Source organism: Myotis daubentonii, chromosome 4, assembly GCF_963259705.1.
Source record: "Myotis daubentonii chromosome 4, mMyoDau2.1, whole genome shotgun sequence".
NCBI lineage: Eukaryota > Metazoa > Chordata > Mammalia > Chiroptera > Vespertilionidae > Myotis > Myotis daubentonii.
In genome coordinates this window covers 23,694,401-23,713,722 of record NC_081843.1, presented here as the reverse complement: position 1 = coordinate 23,713,722, position 19,322 = coordinate 23,694,401, and the positions used below count along the sequence as shown (strand labels likewise).

The following is a 19,322-nucleotide window of genomic DNA, read 5'->3' as shown; positions in this document are numbered from 1 at the left end:
GCAGCTGAAGCATGAAGGATGAGTGGGAACTAACCAGGTGAAGCAGAGATAGTGTGTTTTTGACAGAAAAAAATAATACTATCAAAGACTAGGGGATGAAAGAGAGACTAAAATGTCCAAGGAACTTAAAGAAGCTCTTGATGTCTGTCTTAGAAAGTTTGAGGAGGGAGGGAAGTGAGAACAAGTGAAAATGGACCAGGGCCAGATCACATAGGGTGTTGAGGGTTAGGGTAAGGTGTTTAACGGTGCTTGCTAAAGCAATGGGAGCCATGGAGAGCTTTAGGCAGGAGGAGGCTCAGATAGAGTCCCTTTCATAAAGCATGACCTGACTGCCTTTTCAGGAATATTGGTTCACTCAATAATTCACTGTGTGACTATGGGTAAGTCATGTCTTCTCTGATCCCTGTTTTCTGGAGATGAGAAAAGAGACTTGATGATACAAAATCATAGTAAGAATCAATCATGCCCCCCCCGCCCCCAGGGCAGGTCCAAAAAACCCTCTGGGTCACAGAGCCCCCAAACCATCCAGAGACTCTTCTCACTGGGAGTCTGGATTCCATATCCAGAATGCCTCTCACACTTAGAGGGAGCTCAAAAATCCTTTGTCAGCCCACATAAGACCTGGATTTAGGGTCAGAAGATACAGCCTCCCTCAATAAGCTCCCATCTGGCTCAAATATATGGTGCTTCTGCATTTCTCTTTGACACAGGACTGTGTTCATTACACAGGCATAGAGCAAAACTTGACCCTCCCAAAAAGGGGGGGTTGGAGGGTGGGAGAGATAAATTATGTGTCTTAGATCAGCTTCACCTCCGAACCACAGCTTCTTGATGTCTGATTAATATGCTATTGCATTTGTAGAAAATGAATGGGCTTTGATGCTCATTTGGAGCCTGCCTCCTCAATTCCACTATGAGAGAGTTACACATTTAAACAAACATTGACATATAATAAATCTGTGCTCTGCACACTCGTCGGATGGTCTGACTTCATAGGCCTGGCCGTCTTGAGATCTGGATTGAATTCATAACAGTGACGTGGCCTGGCTTATCAGGGAGGACAAGCTGCAGCGGGGAGAAGACGACAAAGCCTTCCTTTCCAGGCCCATGTGGCCTCTCCCAGTCACTCTCTGTCCCATTACCAGGCTTTATTTGCTCCACAGGACTTACCTGGGTCTGAAATTCTTTGGCTTGTGTCTTTGTTTACTGATTTATCACCTGTAGACTGAAGCTCTGCAGGAGACCTACTGTTCACCATTATAACCCCAGCATTTGCAATGGAGCCAAGCACATAGTAGCTGCTCAATAAATATTACTTGGGTGAAAACATGAATGAACAGCCTTTCATTACTCATATTGTGTTTATGCACCATCTATACTATTTAAACCAAGACAGTGTGGTGTAATGGTTTGTGGTGTGCAATCTGGAGGCAGGCTGATAAGCATGGAAATCCTTGTTCGGCTATTCACTGAATGACCCAGAGCAAGCAACTTATCTGCACCTGTAAAATGGGTTAATCACACCCATCTCATGGTTAGTATTCAGTGAGGTGTATAAGATATGTAGAATAAACAAATGTATGTTTATTTTGACTCACAATTTTGACTTAAATACATGTTAAAACTTTATTCCCCTTAATAATAACAAATACCTTGAATCTCTATAACAACCATATGAGGTAAGTACTATTATTTATCCCCAACTTACAGATCAGGAAAATGAGGCACCAGGAACTGGCCCAAGGTCACAGGGCTAGGAATCATAGCAGGGATTCAAATGGGCATCAGGGTTCCAGCGTGGATATGCTCACCTGCCCCATGGAACACTCACCTGGCTTTTCAATTAGAGATTGTAAGCATCAGCATCAATATTAATTTTTATTTGTCATTTTATGATGTAAAAGTTTAAATATGCAAAAAGTAGAGAGAAGACTATCAAAAAAGGATTTTAAGTAATCGCTGGTCTACCACCCTAGCATCATCCTGGGAGCCACCAGTGTATCAGTCACCACATGCTGAGAAATCCTAGCAGTTCATTTAATCCCCCAACTGCCTAGGTCCCCACTTACCTCTGGGCCTTCACATATACTGTTGCCTCTGCTTGGAATCCTGCTGTAACCCTTCCTCTGCCAGTTTTACCTTCTAGTCTCATCCCCACAGCTTCCTGGGGACACCTTCCTTTGAAGTCCTCTCTCTGTATTGACACCATAGGCCTAACTATTGAAGTTGTTGGTTTGGGGTCCCTAGTCCCTAAGGTCTATATCCATCTCTTTCCTCCCCATATAGCCAGCACCTACTTCATGGCTGGCACTTGGCCCTCAGTAAGCATCTGTTTTGTTAAAATAATCATTTCATTCATGAGAAAACCAAGGTTCAGAGAGGTTCAGCAACTTACCCAACATCAGACAGCCCAGAAACAGCAGAGCTGGGATTCAAACCTGTGTCTTTCTGGATCCAAGTTCTTCCTGCCACAAAGATATACTTAAGGGCCATGCAGATCTGACAATTGGCTGTCAGAAATTGGGGAACTGCCCAGCCGGTTTGGCTCAGTGGTTGAGCATCGACCTATGAACCAGGAGGTCACGGTTTGACTCCTGATCAGGGCACATGCCCAGGTTGTGGGCTCTATCCCCAGTGTGGGACATGCTGGAGTCAGCCAATCAATGATTTCCTCTCATCATTGATGTTTCTATCTCTCCCTTCCTCTCTGAAATCAATAAAAATATGTTTTAAAAAACTGGGGAGCTAAATTAGACTTCAACCTCATCCCTCAACAGGACTTTCAGATTCCACCTGGTGAGACAGATCACAGGTTGAGTCTGTGGAATCCCATGAGTCAGATTCCAAGCAAACTGTAAACAGGGCCCTCTCCTTTCTGTCAAAGACCATAAACACACATTTCTTTGGCCGGGATAAATTCTAGAGCATGATACAGAACTTTTAATAGTCTAGGAATCGATAAGCTGGGCAAACAAGTAAGGACAGGGGACACACAGTAAGGTGAAGCAGAGAAGCAAGCCATGTGCTGCTGGAGCCAGAGGGACAGAGATTGGTTCTGCTGGAAGGAATGCCAAGGAGGGTTCCTGGAGGAGAGGGATTGGGCTGTGCCTTGAAGAAGCAGTCAGCATAATTTCAACAAGCCTAAGCTAAGAAGGTACTCTTGGCAGAAAGAAGAGCAAAAACCCTGAGGTGTAACAGTGCAAGGTTCAGAGGTCCTCAAACTTTTTAAACAGGGGGCCAGTTCACTATCCCTCAGACATTCCACACATGCGCACTGCGGGCCCGGGATGAGTCGGCTGCTAAGCAGGACAGACAGCGGCGGCAAAAACACCCAGCAGGCCGGATAAATGTTTTCGGCGGGCCGCACGTGGCCCGTGGGCCGTAGTTTGAGGACCCCCTGCTAGACTCTAGAGCAGTGGTTCTCAACCTTGGCTGCACATTAGAATCACCTGGGAATCTTTTTAAAATCCTGATTTCTGGGCCTCATCCTCCGGAAATTCTGTTTTTGTGACTGATGTTGTGGCCCCACCCAAGAGGTTCTGGGTTGGCAGGAGGTGCTCAATCTTACATCCCTGTCCTTGGTAGCTTGCTTGCCTGCTGCTGCCGTTGTGGCCCCACCCCATAACAAAGAAACAGAATTTCCGGAAGATGAGGCCCAGAAATCAGGATTTTAAAAAGATTCCCAGTGATTCTAATGTGCAGCCAAGGTTGAGAACCACTGTGAGCTCAAAGAGGGATGCGGTGTTGGAGGCGGCTGTTGGGACAGTGAGTTCAGCTGGTGGAAGGCTAAGGAATTTGGACTTCATGCTGCAGGAAGAGAGATGTCAACTTTGGGTGCACAGAGACAGAAGCATCCTAAGTCCAATTCAGGAGTCAGAGATCAACCAGAAGCCCCTGCAATAGGGCGTGGCTAGCTGTTTAGCAAGCCCTTTTCGCTTTCCTCTTGGGTGCGTAGCTAGACAACATTTCCAGGTTCCCTTGCAGTGAGATGTGGCCATGTGACCAGGTTCTGGCCAACAGAACATGGACAAAACTGAAGTGTCCACTTCTAGGTCAGCCTGTTAAAACCTCCCAGGGGATCCTCCACTTCTCCGCCTATGCCACTCCCCACCACCTGCTGGCTAGATATTGATGCCCAGGCCAACCTTGAAAGCCACGTGATGAAGCTGGAACTTCCTCCATCACCCTCCAGTGACTGCACAGAGCATAGCAATCCATCCCTACCTCCACCCCCAACTGCTCTCCAGGAACACATAATCAGAATTTATGTGGATACAAAACAAATTTCTGTTTTTAATGAAGCCCCTAAGATTCTGGGGCGTATCTGTTCAGAAAGCTAGCATGACTTTGACCAACATCCACCTGGAATTAGTTCATTCCACAAATATTCTTTGAGCATCAACTACGTGCCCTGGATGCTTCTAGGATTTAGTGATATAGTGATCCTGTATCTTATGCAACTTTAGTGTGAGGAGACAGATTGTAAATAAGTAAGCAAATGAGATCATTTTAGACTGTGCTAAAAGCTGTAAAGAAAATAAAACAAAATGATGCAACTAGAGAGAAAGGAAAAGAGGACCTATCCTGAAAAAGGCAGTCATTTTTTCTGAAACATAAAACCTCATTTCAGGACCCATCAGCAATCTAGACACTAGAGAACTATAGAACTGTGAAGAAAGGGGCCACTCGAGATCCCCTTCGTCAAAAACATTGGACATCCAGCTCAGTGGAAGCCAAATGACCTTGGCTGGGAAGACTTTGATGAGAACAACTGGGGCATTCCTGCAGAGCCTGGTCAGATGCTCCCAACTGTGTCTCTGTTTGGGGAGTTTGGCTCTGCTTTATTTTGTCCTATAAATTGCTGTTGGACTCCCATTAAACACAGTCAAAGCAAATCTGGCATTTTATTGATCTTATAGACCAGTCCCTATAGAAATAAATTCTATTAATGAGCAGGAAGCAATCACAAGCATGGCATTATTAAAACTCTGCCGAGAAGCAGGTAAGAAGCCCTTTCCAGATGCTAGTCCACGTGACCACGCAGTTGCAGGGTGAGCTGTGGGTGGGAACTGGTCCAAGATTCCCAGTTTTCTTTCCAGCTTGTGTTCAAACTGTGTTCTGCAGACCTTCTGCCCAGCAGATCATGGAAGAGCTCGGCAGTAACACCAGTTATTAAAATACAGAAGTGCTCCCACACGGGTTGGTAATAGCTACTGCCCTGATAGCCCTAAATATCCACCTGACTATCCAGATGCTACACTCCCTCCCTCCAAGTCCCCTAGACCTCCTCACAATCCAGAAATCAAGCCAGGCACTTGGCAAGGGGGAGAGAAGATGCCCCAAGACCTTGATGATTGGATGGCGCTCATGTCATAACATGTGTGAAATATTCTTGATATTAACCCCTGGACCTGCATCAGAATTCCCGGGGACTTTGTTAAAACTGCAGATTCTGGAGTCCCACCAAATACATACTGAACTGGAGTCCATGGAGGTAAAGCCCAGGAACTGGTATTTTTATCGGCTTCCTCAACAAGCCTCGCGCACTCTGAGGACTGCTGGCCTAGGCACTGCTTCGACATTCTGCTGAAAGGAGAAGAAACTGGTTTGTGCATTCATTTGATCTGATCAGTGGTTTTGAAATTTGATCAGAGCCTCAGAACCTACCTTAAAACAAATTCTTAGTCAGGATTTCAAAGTACAAAATTAGAGTAGAGCTGCATACAGCTCCTTGTCTGCAACCCCAAGCTTCAGGAAGCTGGTGAGGTTGGACAGTGTGCACTACAGAAGCCATAGCTGGGGCTACCTGGCTCTCATAGGGAAGAGAGCAGCCAAAGACAGACCAGGGCCTGGTATTGGACATGGGAGAGGAGTCAGAGCCTGGTAATGGCCAAACCCAGAGTGGAGCCAGATGCTGGAGTCCTAAGTCTGGATCAGCCATAATGAAAACAGGAGCCCAAGGTGCAAAGGGAGATCAGGTATGGCCCAGAGAAAGGCAAACTGGAGACCATGTTGGCCAGGGTGGAGATGATGATGAAAAGGAACTTGTTTGGGGGCATGCACTGTTTCTGTGAACAGCTACACTGCTCTGATAAAGTGCCATCACCGAAACTGCTCACCTGGCTATGAGCTGTTGGGAGGAGAAGATGTGTTTTGTTTAATGCTGTAGCCAGGGTACCTCCTCCAGGACTGGCACAGAGCCTTCCCTCAGTAACAAGGTACTTACTGAATAGATGGATGGATGAGTGATGGATGGAGAGAAGGATGGATGGATGGATGGATGGATGGATGCATGGATGGATGGGTGGATGGATGGATGGATGGATGGATGGATGGATGGATGGATGGATGAATGGATGGGTGGGTGGGTGGATGGATGGATGGATGGATGGATGGATGGATGGATGGATGAATGGATGGGTGGGTGGATGGATGGATGGATGGATGGATGGATGGATGGATGGATGGATGAAGGGCTTTGTGTCTTCTAAAGGACATCTGCTACTCATCTCTGTAGCATAGGTGCACATTTCAAGGTCAGGGGTCACTGGGGTGAGGTGGAGGATCCCATACTTGCTCCCCATTCCAAGTGCCAGAAAAGTCAGGCTGGCCCTAGAAAAGGGGCTTGCAAAGCTTAATAGGGCAGCTTAAGACAAGCATTGTTTTCTTAGGACTCTTTTAAAATCACATATTTATTATTCACCTGCCCCCCAAAAATCTACCTCTAAGAGTCCTGAGACTTCAGCATGATAGGAAGAAAGCAAAGAAGCTCTTTTCACTGAGTGATTTTTCAAATTTTTAATTCAAATTTTCTGTTGGGATGTTTTATGCATCAGACACTGTGTAAGGCACTGATGGTAGAGCAGGGGGAAAAATAGGCCAGATCCCTCTCTCTTGAAGTTTATATTCTAATGAGGGAGTCAGGCCATAAACATAAAAACATGCAAATGAATGAGATCATTTGGAATGTGATCAATGCTATAAAAATTTAAACAGGGAGATGCAAAAGAAAGAGACTGGCAGGGCAGGAAGCTTTTTAGAAAAGGAGGCCATTTGTAGAAGTGGCATTTGAGCTGAAATCTGAATGATGATGGTCATGCAAACATGAGAGAGAGTAGCAAGCACACCAGGCAAGTGGTAACAAGAAGTACAAAGCCCAGGGGGTGGGGACAAGTGGCATGTGTTTGAGAAACAGAAAGGAGACCAGTGTGATTGGAACTGAGTAATAAAGGCGGAGAAGAGGTACAGGAACAAGAAAGACACCAGATCAAGCCCACCTTGCAATGCACAGTGAGGAGTTTGCAGGGGGATGATTTGGTGATGATCTGATTTGTGTAAAGGTCTATCTTGGCTGCTGTATGGAGAATGGACTGTAAAGGGAGCAAAAATTAGGGAAACCTGGTAGTAGGCTTAGACCATGATGATGGCTTGGACCAAAATGGTGCCAAGGAGCAGAAAGATTCAGGACACATTACATAGATGGAGTTGACAGGACTCAGGAGAGAAAGAAATCAAGCAGACCAGCAACCAATGGGGATAATGATAAATGACTTTCTCGTCCCCATTTTCCAGACAAGAAAACTGAGGTCCAGGTCCCATGACTGGAAACTATCAGAGACAGGGTCTGAAGCCAGGTCTGTATGGCTCTGGAGCCCCCATGTTCTCTCCATTCTGCTTTCTTTTTATGGAGCTTTTGTTCTTGCGGTCATTGCCAAGGAACAGGTGTTGGGGTTTGCGCATTCCCTGTACGCCAACTGCTCCTCATTTGGGAAGGAAAAATGAACCTCGCACTAGTTAATGCCACGCTGCTTATTGATTTAGGCAAATGCTTGGCAGCATCGATTCATCTTCCGAAGGGTAATGTAATAAGGGCCTGTATTATACTGTTGCTTTCTCTGGGCTCTGAATATGCCACCTTCCCTCGACTCCTCTATGAGTTATGAAAATAAACAAACCCATGGCATTGACATACCATCCAAGCATGTCTTTCTCCAAACAATGCAGCTGGGGGTGGGGGCGTGGAGAGAACTGGAGGTGCAGGTTCTGGAACAGCTGTATGACCTTGTGCAAGTCACTTAGCCTCTCTGAACTTTAAAGTCCTCATCTGAAAATGGGGCAATATCCCTGTGCTGTCAATCTCAGAAAGTGCAAGTAGGAGCATGTAAGACATTGCATCTCAAAATAATTCATGAACTGCAACACGTGACATTATGGTTAATATAAGGAATTTTCTAGTATTAACAAGTGAATAAGGTAAAGAGAGCCATCCAGTCATTCGGCAGATATTTATTGAGCCTCTATAATGTGCCAGACACCAGTTATTCAGAGGTGGGTAGAATAGACATGACATGTGGTTTCTGCCTCCACATTGTCTATAGTCTAGTAGGGAAGAGAATTAGGAAATGACCACATCAGCAAATATATCATTTCAATTGTTAGTACATGTATTTTAAGAAACATGAAGGGTGGTAGTAAAGCTCAGAGGTGTCCCAGGGGAAATGATTGAGCTGAACTCTGAGATGGGCAACTGTGGGGTAGGATGAGAGCATTCCAGTCACTAGGAACAGCATACACAAGGGCCCTGAGGCAGGGAGGAGTATGGCGCATGTTGGAGGATCTGAACAAAAGCCAGAGTAGTTGGAACAGAGTGAACAAGAGTAGTGGGGCTAGGATACGATGAGGCTAAAATGGGGGCAGAGGTTAGATTGTACAGAACCTTGGGGGTCACGGTACAATGATCCCAGTTGCTCTGAAGGGATGCAGGAGAAGGAGAGAATGGACAGAAGAAGGCAAACTGTAGAATGATTAAACAGACTAGTGCATTTCCTTGTGAAAGTTTTAATAGGAGATTGGAATAAGGGTGCTATAGGAGCACAGAGAAGGGGTCTCTAATCCAGCTGGAGGTGTAAGGGGGGAAGAAAGCTGAGGAAGACTCTGAGAGAGGCTGAGTCCTGAATTCTTGATTTGAGGCAATTTGGGAGTTAGAGAGATATTTGAGGCAGGAAAGGGACTTGCAAATACTTCAGTAGGGTACACAGAAGCCAGAAAAGAGACGGCTAAAGTAGCGGAGCCCAGGTTTTGATTGACACTTGATGCTTATGAAGCAAGTTCAATGTGGGGGAATGTCTAATGCATTTGATAGGAGGCAGTGAAAGACTCAGATATCGATGTCTATAAAGCTCTAGGGTCAACACAGGGGAAGGCTGAAGAAGGAAGATCATTTAGGAGGCTACATCTGGAGTCCAGGCAAGAGATGGGAATTCCAGTGATAATAATGTGGATGGGAAGATGCTGGCAGGCAAGGACCCAGGGGTGGAGCTGCCAGCTTGGACCTCTGCCCAACCCCTACAAGGTGAGTTCATCTCTGCCCCCCCCCCCCCCGTTCTCCCCCAGCCTCCTGCTCTGAACCTCAGCCTCTGAGGCTCTTTTAGCTCTAACTTGCATCTGCTCTTGCTGCTGCCCACCCCCCAATCTTGGTCAGGTGCTCTGCAAAACCAACCCTGCTGATGAGTGTTATGTAACATGCTTGTTTCTGCCCTATGAGAACTAAGGGAGGAAAAAATCTGCCTGACAAGTAATTTTGTATGTAAAAAACGATCTGTCAGAGGCTTGGGGGAATGTACCTGTAGCTCCTCCACACACTGACACATACACCTGCTTGCCTAATGACTGCTCTGCCTTCAGACGCCCTAGAACAATGCCCTTCCTCCTTTCAGTACCTGGGACCAACATTTTAAAGTTTAGCGTGTGTGTGTGTGTGTGTGTGTGTGTGTGTGTGTGTGTGTGTGTGTCCCTTTGTTCCCTGCTTTTTTTTTTCCTTTTCCTTATAAAATAGCACTAAGGAACCGCTTGATTTTTTCAACGGCAACGTGAGGATAATAATAGTGGCTGGTGAGAATAAAATGAAATAATGCCTATAAATAGGGTCTTACGTGATACTTGGCACATAGTAGGCATTCATTAAAGGGATTTTTGAACTGCCTTGTCCTGCGTGCTTTCTCTGTTGCCAGACTCCGCGCTAACTGCTTTCCCTGCGTTTTAGCTTTTACTGTGGCGCTGTCCGTGGTCCTGAATTGTCTTTGACAGCTGGGGGGCTTTTTTTTCTCCTACTCTCAGGAAGCTGATTAGGCCACACCATCCACTCTCTCCCAGGAACTCCTAACCAGATGACTTCCTGAAGACATAATTTTAAGTCTCTTTGAAAAATCAATTTTACTGGGTATAACTTATATACAATTTAAGGGCACCTATTTTAATTGCACATTTTGATGGCCTTTGACAAATTTATACATCAGTTTAACTACCACCACTCAAATATAGAATAATTCCATCACCTTCGAAAGTCCCCTTGGGTCCCATCTTAATAAATGCCCAACACTCTGCCAGAGAAAGACACTTATCTGCCTTCAGTCACTATAGATTTGATTTGTCAATTCTAGTCTTCATATAAATGGAATTACATAGTAAGTACTCATTTATATATGCCTCCTTCCTCTCACATAATTTTTTTCAGAGTTCATACATATTAATGCATATATCAGTCATTTATTCATTTTTAGTATTAAGTAGCATCCCACAAGTAGTTTACCCATTCACCTAAGATTGACTTGAGGGAATGTTTCCAATTTAGCACTATTATGAATAAAACTGCTACAAACATTAGTGTACAAGTCTTTGCATGGACATGTCTAGTAGAGTAATTTGGTAAGTGTAGATTTAACTTTATTAAAAACTCTCAAACTCTTTTTTTGTACCATTTAACACTTGCAGTATGTGAGAATTCCAGTTGGTACACATTTGCCATCACTTGATATGGTAACTCTTTTTAATTTAGCCATTCTAATGAGTGATGTCTTATTATGGTTTTAATTTGCACTTCCCTGATAACAAATGATGCTGAGCATCTTTTCATATGCTTATCAGCCATTTCATTATCATCTTTGGAGAACTATCTGTTCAAATCTTTAACCTTTTAAATATCATTTTAATGCTATCAACAAATTCAAGTCCTTATAGTAGAAATTATTAAAACTGAGAGTTACAGGAAAATATAACCAACCTCAGAATAACACTGTCTATGAGAATGTCCCTCCCCCAACCTTTACTCTGAATTATTGAAATCTTTGGACTAACAGCTATTGCTAACATGGGATTCTGAGTGTGGATGCACCACAGACAGGTAGGCAGATTGGTATAGAGATACATGTCTGTCTTGTTATCTCAAATCAATCCCTTACTAACTGGTTGGCCCAATGAAAGTTACTTAACCTCTATAATTCTCATCTCAGTTATCTACAAAGTGTAACCTACTTATATGTATTAGGAACACTGAAGCCAGTGTATATAAGGTGTCTGTCACAAAGTAGACACTCTATTGGTTCTATCCCAAACATATAAGAGTTATGTTGCCAAAACAATGCCGCTTTAAGCCCCCTTGAAAAAAATACTATATTTTTAAAATAAGCATTTATTTAGCCTCCAGGTCTGTGATCGGTGACTTAGGCTAGGATCATTTAGATAGATCTTTCAGTCTCAGCTCAGCTCAGTCACACGTCTGGAATTGGCTGACTGTTGACTAATCTAGGATAACCTCCAATGGGGTTCCTGAGTATCCCAGCTCTGTTTCACATCTCTTCTCTCATCCTCCAGCAGGCTAGTCTAAACATGAACCCTGGGCAATGGTGGAAGTGCTAGAAAGTAAGGGGAAACACACAAGGGCTCTTCATCTCTACACTCAGAACTGGCACATAGCCATTTCTGCCATATTCAATCAGTGATAGAAAAATCACAGGCCAGATCAGATTCAGGAGGTGAGAAAATAGCTCCACATCTTTGGTGATAGAAACTGCAAAGTCATATGGGAAAGAGTGTGCATACATGGAGGACTAAAGAATTGGGTCTATCGTGCCAATCTGCCAGACAAAACAATCTCCAAGTGGGCCAAAAAGATAAACTTAAATTACTTCCCACTCCCATATCTCATGAATTCCGGACTGAGGCTGAATATCCATGATCCAATTTCCCTCATTTAAGAAAAAAAGAACATCCCAATGACCTGACTTCTGCAAGATGTGAGTCAGCATCACTGTTCATTAGCAAGTCTCTCAGGACCAGGAGGTGAAACAAAAGCTGAGAAGCTGGGTCATTTGTAGGAGATGCTGATGGTTCTGACTGTCTCTAACCACTACCAACTCTACTCCTCTGTGTTCCCCTCTATCCTTCTAAATGGGCCTGATTGCCAGGAGCCAAGCAGACCACTTCTTTGCTTGGGGAAGATGAAGACTCTGGACTCAGACAGAAGTATCTTAATAAGCCTCCTTCACTTAACTAGCCATGAGCTAAGCAATCTTGGACTTGAATCCTGAACACAGTAAAGGTAGATTGGAACAAGTTGAGAAGATTTGCCTTTTTAGGGGCACCTACTAGGTAGTCTATCCAACTCACAGTGACCATGCCTGTTGGTCTCCCCATCTATGGACATAAAAGTGGGCTCCTGGCAGCCTACTTATACAACAAAACAGCAACACCTCATCCTGACTCAGGTCATATGAATGTAAGTGGGCCCTGATCCAAGCTGGATCAGAATCCTTTTAGAATTTAGAATTTGGGATATTCATTCCCTTCTGTGGCTGGCTCTATAGGAGTTTGGGAAATATAGGTTTGTCAGATTCTGCCCATTATGAAGATCGGGATGATCAGAAAAGCGTAGAAAGAAAGGTTTCAGAAAAAAAAACAATGAGGCCAAAGTAGTAAAGAAAATCTAAATAACTTCCATATCCCCAGTTTGGGTCATTTTGTTGTGTTTGCCTGTCCAGTGTTCATTCTTCCTTATTCAGGTACGAATATTTTGAAATTCCTTTGGAGAACCATCCCTCTTACCACTCTCAGTCCCAGTCATTTGCATAAGAACCTGACCATTTCCCCCCAGGGGAGAGTATGACACCCACGCTAGCCAAATGAGAACATAGCATCCCTCTGGCCACAATTATAATTCCAGGACTAGGAATATGACCCAATTAGAGCCAGTGAGTCTCAGGGTTTATTCAGATGGTATGAGAAGAAAGAAGCCCTCTCTCTTTTCCATCAGACTTGAAACTGGATGGATGTGAGCCAGAAACTGCTGGCCACCATCTTCCACCATGAGGATAAAGCCTTCCCAACTCAGCAGAAGGCAGGGCTGAGATATGGAAACCAAGTCCCAGTGATGTAGCTCAGCTTTAGTACCTTGGTCCAGCTGTGGTGGAGGCAAGTCTTCAAGGAATTTTTTACTTACAAGCCAAAATAACGTCATTGGGTGTTTTTTTTGTTCTAACAAGTATGAGTTGGGTTTTCTGTTTCTTACAACTGAAGGCCATACTATGACTTCCTGAAGCCAAGCTACATTCCTACCCATGGGAGATCCCCATGGAATTCTAATAAATTCCTCTTTTCTACCTACTAACAATCAAGAGTCACAATTCAGGTATTTCTACTTGTTATCATGTAAGGATAAAAAGTAAGGAATTGAGCCCTAGCTAGTTTGGCTCAGTGGATAGAGTGTTGGCCTATGGACCGAAGGGTCCCAGGTTCGATTCTGGTCAAGGGCACATGCCCGGGTTGCGGGCTTGATCCCCCTAGTAGGGGGCATGCAGGAAGCAGCCCATCAATGATTCTCTCTCATCATTGATGTTTCTATCTCTATCTCCCTCTCCCTTCCTCTCTGAAATCAATAAAAATATTTTTTTAAAAAAATAAGGCATTGAAGGCACTCTAATATCTACTTTGTACTATGCATTATGCATTATGCAAGGCACCTTACTTCATTCTAGAGTCAGCTGTGCTACAGTACCACATATGTGTTTCTGAAATCCATTGCACCGTGAAATCTTGTGCAAGAAAAACCAAAAAGCTGATGGGCAAATGGGGTTGAGGCACAACATTCAAAAACTTCATCAGTGGCTCATTTAAAAAAAAAACAGGCACCTAATGAAAATGGTAGCACAGTTTTACATGCATTAAGTGGTTCAAAAATATAATAAATATGAAACTTAACCTCAGAAAAGATCTAAAGTTGGCTTGTGGAGTTGGGTGTTGGAAGGACTGCAGCTAATGGATTGTGAAGTGGTGGAACTGTCTGAAATCAGGTGGAAGGTTTTAATACCAGATGTTGATGGAAGGTTTTAATACCAGATATAGATGGGTGTGGCTCATACTTCAGGTATCTAGTAGATGTTTTGGGGACACGTGTTATAGCACAACTAACTCCTATGAATCTAACCTTAACCTTAAGACATAGATATTATTTCTCCTGTTTTAAAAGTGAACACAATGATGTTCAGAGAGCTAGTGAGGGGCCCAGCTAAGATCTGAAGCTATGTCTATCAAACTCTAGTGCTCACATGTTTTCCATACCAGCATGCTCTATCTCAGTGGTTCTCAACCTTCCTAATGCCGCGACCGTTTAATACAGTTCCTCATGTGGTGGTGACCCCCAACCATAAAATTATTTTCGTTACTACTTCATAACTATAATTTTGCTACTGTTATGAATCGTAATGTAAATATCTGATATGCAGGATGTATTATCATTGTTACAAATTGAACATAATTAAAGCATAGTGATTAATCACAAAAACAGTATGTAATTATATATGTGTTTTCCGATGGTCTTAGGCGACCCCTGTGAAAGGATCATTCGACCCCCAAAGGGGTCGCGACCCACAGGTTGAGAACCGCTGCTCTATCTGAACAGCAGTGTTTCCTTTGATACATGTATAACTTGCTTTACCCTTAGCTGTCTTCTTACCAAGTCTTAGAAGTTACATTCTGTATTGTAAAACTTGGCACAGTAAGTAGTGGTATCATATGACTCACTCTACCTCAGTTATTCCATCTGTAAAGTGGAGCTGTGTCTCTTTGCTACCCACCCAAGTCATAGAGAAAGTGCCATGGCCAACTATACTACTGACAAGGGGATAGTGTCCATATGGCTCACAACACATAAATGACTGGGGCTCTTCATTCAACACACTCCATCTGACAGAAAAGGAAACTAAGGGCCAGACAGAGCAGGGGACTCACCAAGGCCGCATAAGAAAGCGGTGACAAGAGAGGGCTTAAAATCTGGGACTGTGGATCTCTAGCAAAGTCATGTCCAATGTGGCTGGAGTAAGATCCGTTATAACCATGGTGTCCACTGGGACCTGGTTTAGCCATTGTTTACTCAAACTAGCCCCTATCTGTCAATACAACTGAGCTACAGGAATGGCTAAGAGGTGTGTGCTCAGCCTTCCAAGCCTCGCATTTCCACAAAGTCACTTGGCTACACTTAAACCCACAGCCTATTATTCTGACAATGAGTAATAGCCTTATGCTAGGAGCCAGGCTAATCAAACACTCAACCAATATTTATTGAGAACTCCCCTGTCAGGACTCCTTCCCTTTTTGCCACAAAAGAATCTTTGGGGATTCATTTATCCCAATGCATTCCTCTATTAAAATTGTTCTTATAGATTTTGCCTACCCAGCAAACTGCATTTATTAAGAAATAATTCTTTTTTAATCTTTATTTTTACCCTCATCTGAGGATATGCTTTTATTGATTTTTAGAGAGGGAGAAAGAGAGAGACAGTGAGAGAGAGAGAGAGAGAGAGAGAGAGAGAGAGAGAGAGAGAGATCAATGTGAGAGAAAAACATTGATCCATTGCCTCCCACATGGCCCCAAGTGGGGATCGAACCCATAACCTAGGTATGTGCCCTGACTGGGAATAGAACCCTTAACCTTTTGGTGTATAGGAAGTTGCTCAACCAGCTGAGCCTCCTGGCCAGGGCAGAGATAATTAATTATTTCCTACCATATTTTATTCATCAAAGACTTAAAGAACTGCCAGTCAGTGCCTCTGGCCTGCAGGAGAGAACTACCCTCCACTATGACACTACACCATGTTGTGATTTCAGCCACGAGCAGAAAAACATGATGTTTCAACTCGCTTATGGGGTCTGGGTCTGAGGTTGAGTTCCCTCAGAAGCAAGCTCTGAAATAAAGTTTGGGTGCAAATAGTTTGTGTGCTGGGTAGAAAGGAGCAGGGAATGAGACATGGAAGGGGTGTAAGCCAATCCAGTGTCATGTGACTGCAGGGGGAAACTGAGGCTCAATCTGGAGGTGGGGGCCAGGCAGGGGTAACCCCTGGGAGAAGCTGTGGAATGTGTCTCAGAGTTGTGTCTCCCAAGAGATTACGAAGCTGGGTGTCCATCACTGGCTGAGGGCTATTCCCAGGACCTCACCTCTCAGAACTTCTAGCCCCCTTGCACACAGGCCAGAGAAAGCCTTCAGACAGAATGAACAGAAGGTTCTGGTAGTCAGATGCCATCAGTGTGCATGGCAATAAAAGTGCAGAAGGCATGTGGCAGGGCATCAATATGTCTGCTATACCCGGTCATAGATAAATACTCAGTTCTTAAAAGAAAGCTAAAGTATTAAAAACAGTACTAATAGATGACACTGATTAAGTGCATACTATGTGTCAGCCATTATGTAAACACTTGCACTTGATCGGAATTATTTTACTTAATACTCACATCAGTATCATGGGGTCAGTATTATGATTATCCTCAAATCATGGATAAGGAAACTGATTCTTAGAGAGCTTAAATATACCAAAAGGGGCTAGGGACTAGAAAAACGCAGAACTGAGATTTGAACCCACATGTTCAAATGACTCCAATGCCTGTATCTTTCTACTTCTCATGCTGGCAGATATCACAAAAGTGATGAGACAGAAATGGATCGTCTAATTTTGGAGGGTGAGAGGTCTGAAAGAGAGATGGGTACCTAACCAAAAAGGTTATATCTAGGAAGGTCTATTTAGAAGACCTCTATTGCATTTATACCCATTCCTTCACCTTCTAGTAAAAGCATCTCTACTTTGCCATGGGTGTGTGTGTGTGGGGGGGGGGGGGGGACTCCACCCACCCACTCTGTAGTTTGGAGGGCTGACTCCACCTCCTAGCTCTAGAATATGATCTAGATCTAAATAATCAGCTAATTCCACTACCATCTCCAGAGAGTGATTGGTTCAAGGAAGGTCATATGACCATAGCTAATCCAATGACAATCTATTCTATGCCATAACTTGGTATAAGAAGAAGCTCCCCATCCCTTGAGGTTCCTGAACTGAGGGCCATAAACTGTTGAGGGCTGTCTTTGCCACCACTTGGGGAGGTGGCCTGAGAATGAAGCCACAGAGAGGTAAGCAGGGCCTAGAGATGGAGGCAGATTTTTAAATAAGCTTTCTTGAGGTACAATTTACCTGCAGTAAAATGCACCCATGTTAAGTGTACAGTTTGATAAATTTTGACACATATATACAGTCAAGAGATAGAATATTTTCATGGCCTCAGAAAGGTCTCACCTATTTGCAATCAATTACTCCATCCCAACCCCAAACAGCCACCAGCCTACTTTCTATCACAATAGTTTTACCTCTTCAGAATCTCATAAAGTAACACAATATGTGCCTGGCTTCTTTCAGTCAACTAATGATTTTGAGATTCAATCATGCTTTTGCATGTATCAATATTCATTCTTTTTATTGATGAGAATGCTTCCATTGTGTGGATGCAGCACAGTTTATTTATTCATTCTCCTGCTGATGAACATTTGGGTTGTTTCCAGATTGGGGCTATTATGAATAAAGCTTCTATGAATATTGGTGTAGATTTCTTTGTGTGGATGTAATTTTAATTTTCAATTATCTTGGGTAAATACACAGGAGTGAAATTTCTGGGTTGCATGCTAAGTGTATGTTGAACGTTATGTTTTATTTTATAAGAAACAAAAGGCAGACCTTTAACAACCTCTTTTGAGCACTTGTATCTAGCTGGATTCCTGGAACTTTGTTACATGACCCAAAAAATACCATCAATTGCTTAAGCAAATTGGACATGGGTTTTACTGCTACTTATAAGTGAAAGAATATTGAAGGTATCCATCTTCCAGGTAATAATATCCATAAGTGTTGACCAGTTTCTTCACCCAACACTTGACAACCAATAGTACAACTCAATATTGAGGGCAGAAATCAGTCTTGCTGTTCAGTAGAGGAGCAATAGCCCCAAAGACTTGGGTATAGTGGTTGAGGTGGAAAGGGGGCGACTCTTCAAGTGTCTTCCAAACCACAAAACTCCAGACAGTTATGGCACCCTGAAGGCAACGCCAAAGACTTCCAACCCTAAGATGTAAAGTTTGATTCTGATCCAGGAGAGGAACTGACTTCCTCTTCCTTGGCCACAGTCTCTGAGCTTCACAGTCTTCTCCTATAAAATGGAGCTAACACTAATTATCATAAATAATTAAAAGTTTTCCATTACTGCAAGTGTCCTATATACATTAAGTAGGTAATTTATATAAATAATCCTGTGAGAAGATTCCCATTAGTATTACTCATATTTAGAGAGAAGGAAATTGAGGCTTAAAGAAGTTAAGAATTGAGTCACAGTTCATGTAATATGGCATAGTCTCTATGGAAAACAGCAGAGGCCCCTCAAAAATATAAAAAATAGAATTCCCATATGATTCAGTAACCTCATTTATAGATATCATACCCAAAATAATTGAAATCTGGATCCCAAAGAGATATTTGCCCTCCATGTCCATTGCAGCATTATTTACAATAGCCAAGTTATGGAAATAACCTACACGTCCACTGATGGGTGAATGGATAAAGAAAATGTGATGTATACATATGATGGAATATTATTCAGCCTTCCAAAGGAAGGAAATCCTGCCATATGAAACAACATAGATAAACCTAGAGGACATTATGCTGAGTGAAATAATTCAGTCACAGAAGGAAAATTACTGTCTGTCTCCAATCATATGAGGCATGTAACGTAGTCAAACTCGGAGAGGCAGAGAGTAGAATGGTGGTTGTCAGGGGCTGGGGGAGGAGACATGGGGAGTTGGTCTTCAAAGAGTATAGAGTTATTAATCATGTAAGATGAATACATTCTAGAGATCTGCTGTACACATAGTGCCAATAATTAATAATACTATAATAAAAATCGTAAAAATTTGACAAGAGGGTAGATCTTATGTTAAGTATTCTTACCACATTTTTAAATGAAAAAAGAACTGACCTATAGTTAGGAAGAAGGAGGGCAGGGTGTCATCCAAGTCTGTCTGACTCCCAAGTGGGCAGAGAACCACATCCTACTAGTCAGTAATGCATGGTGAGTACCTGCTATGAATGAGGGTCCATGTTAGTGGTTCTCACCCCTGGCTGAACATTAGAATCCTCTGGATACTTTAAAAACCCCAATACTCAAGCTACACCTCTAGACAA

At 43.3% G+C, this 19,322-nt stretch overlaps 1 protein-coding gene and 1 pseudogene across 1 annotated transcript in view; both read right to left on the bottom strand.

Annotated features, from left to right (window-relative positions):
- SHISA9 (shisa family member 9) overlaps positions 1-19,322 on the bottom strand; it is a 285,914-nt gene that overhangs the window by 160,721 nt on the left and 105,871 nt on the right. The window lies entirely within an intron of this gene.
- The window catches only part of LOC132232486 (EF-hand calcium-binding domain-containing protein 14-like), a 177,789-nt pseudogene that overhangs the window by 122,274 nt on the left and 36,193 nt on the right, over positions 1-19,322 (bottom strand).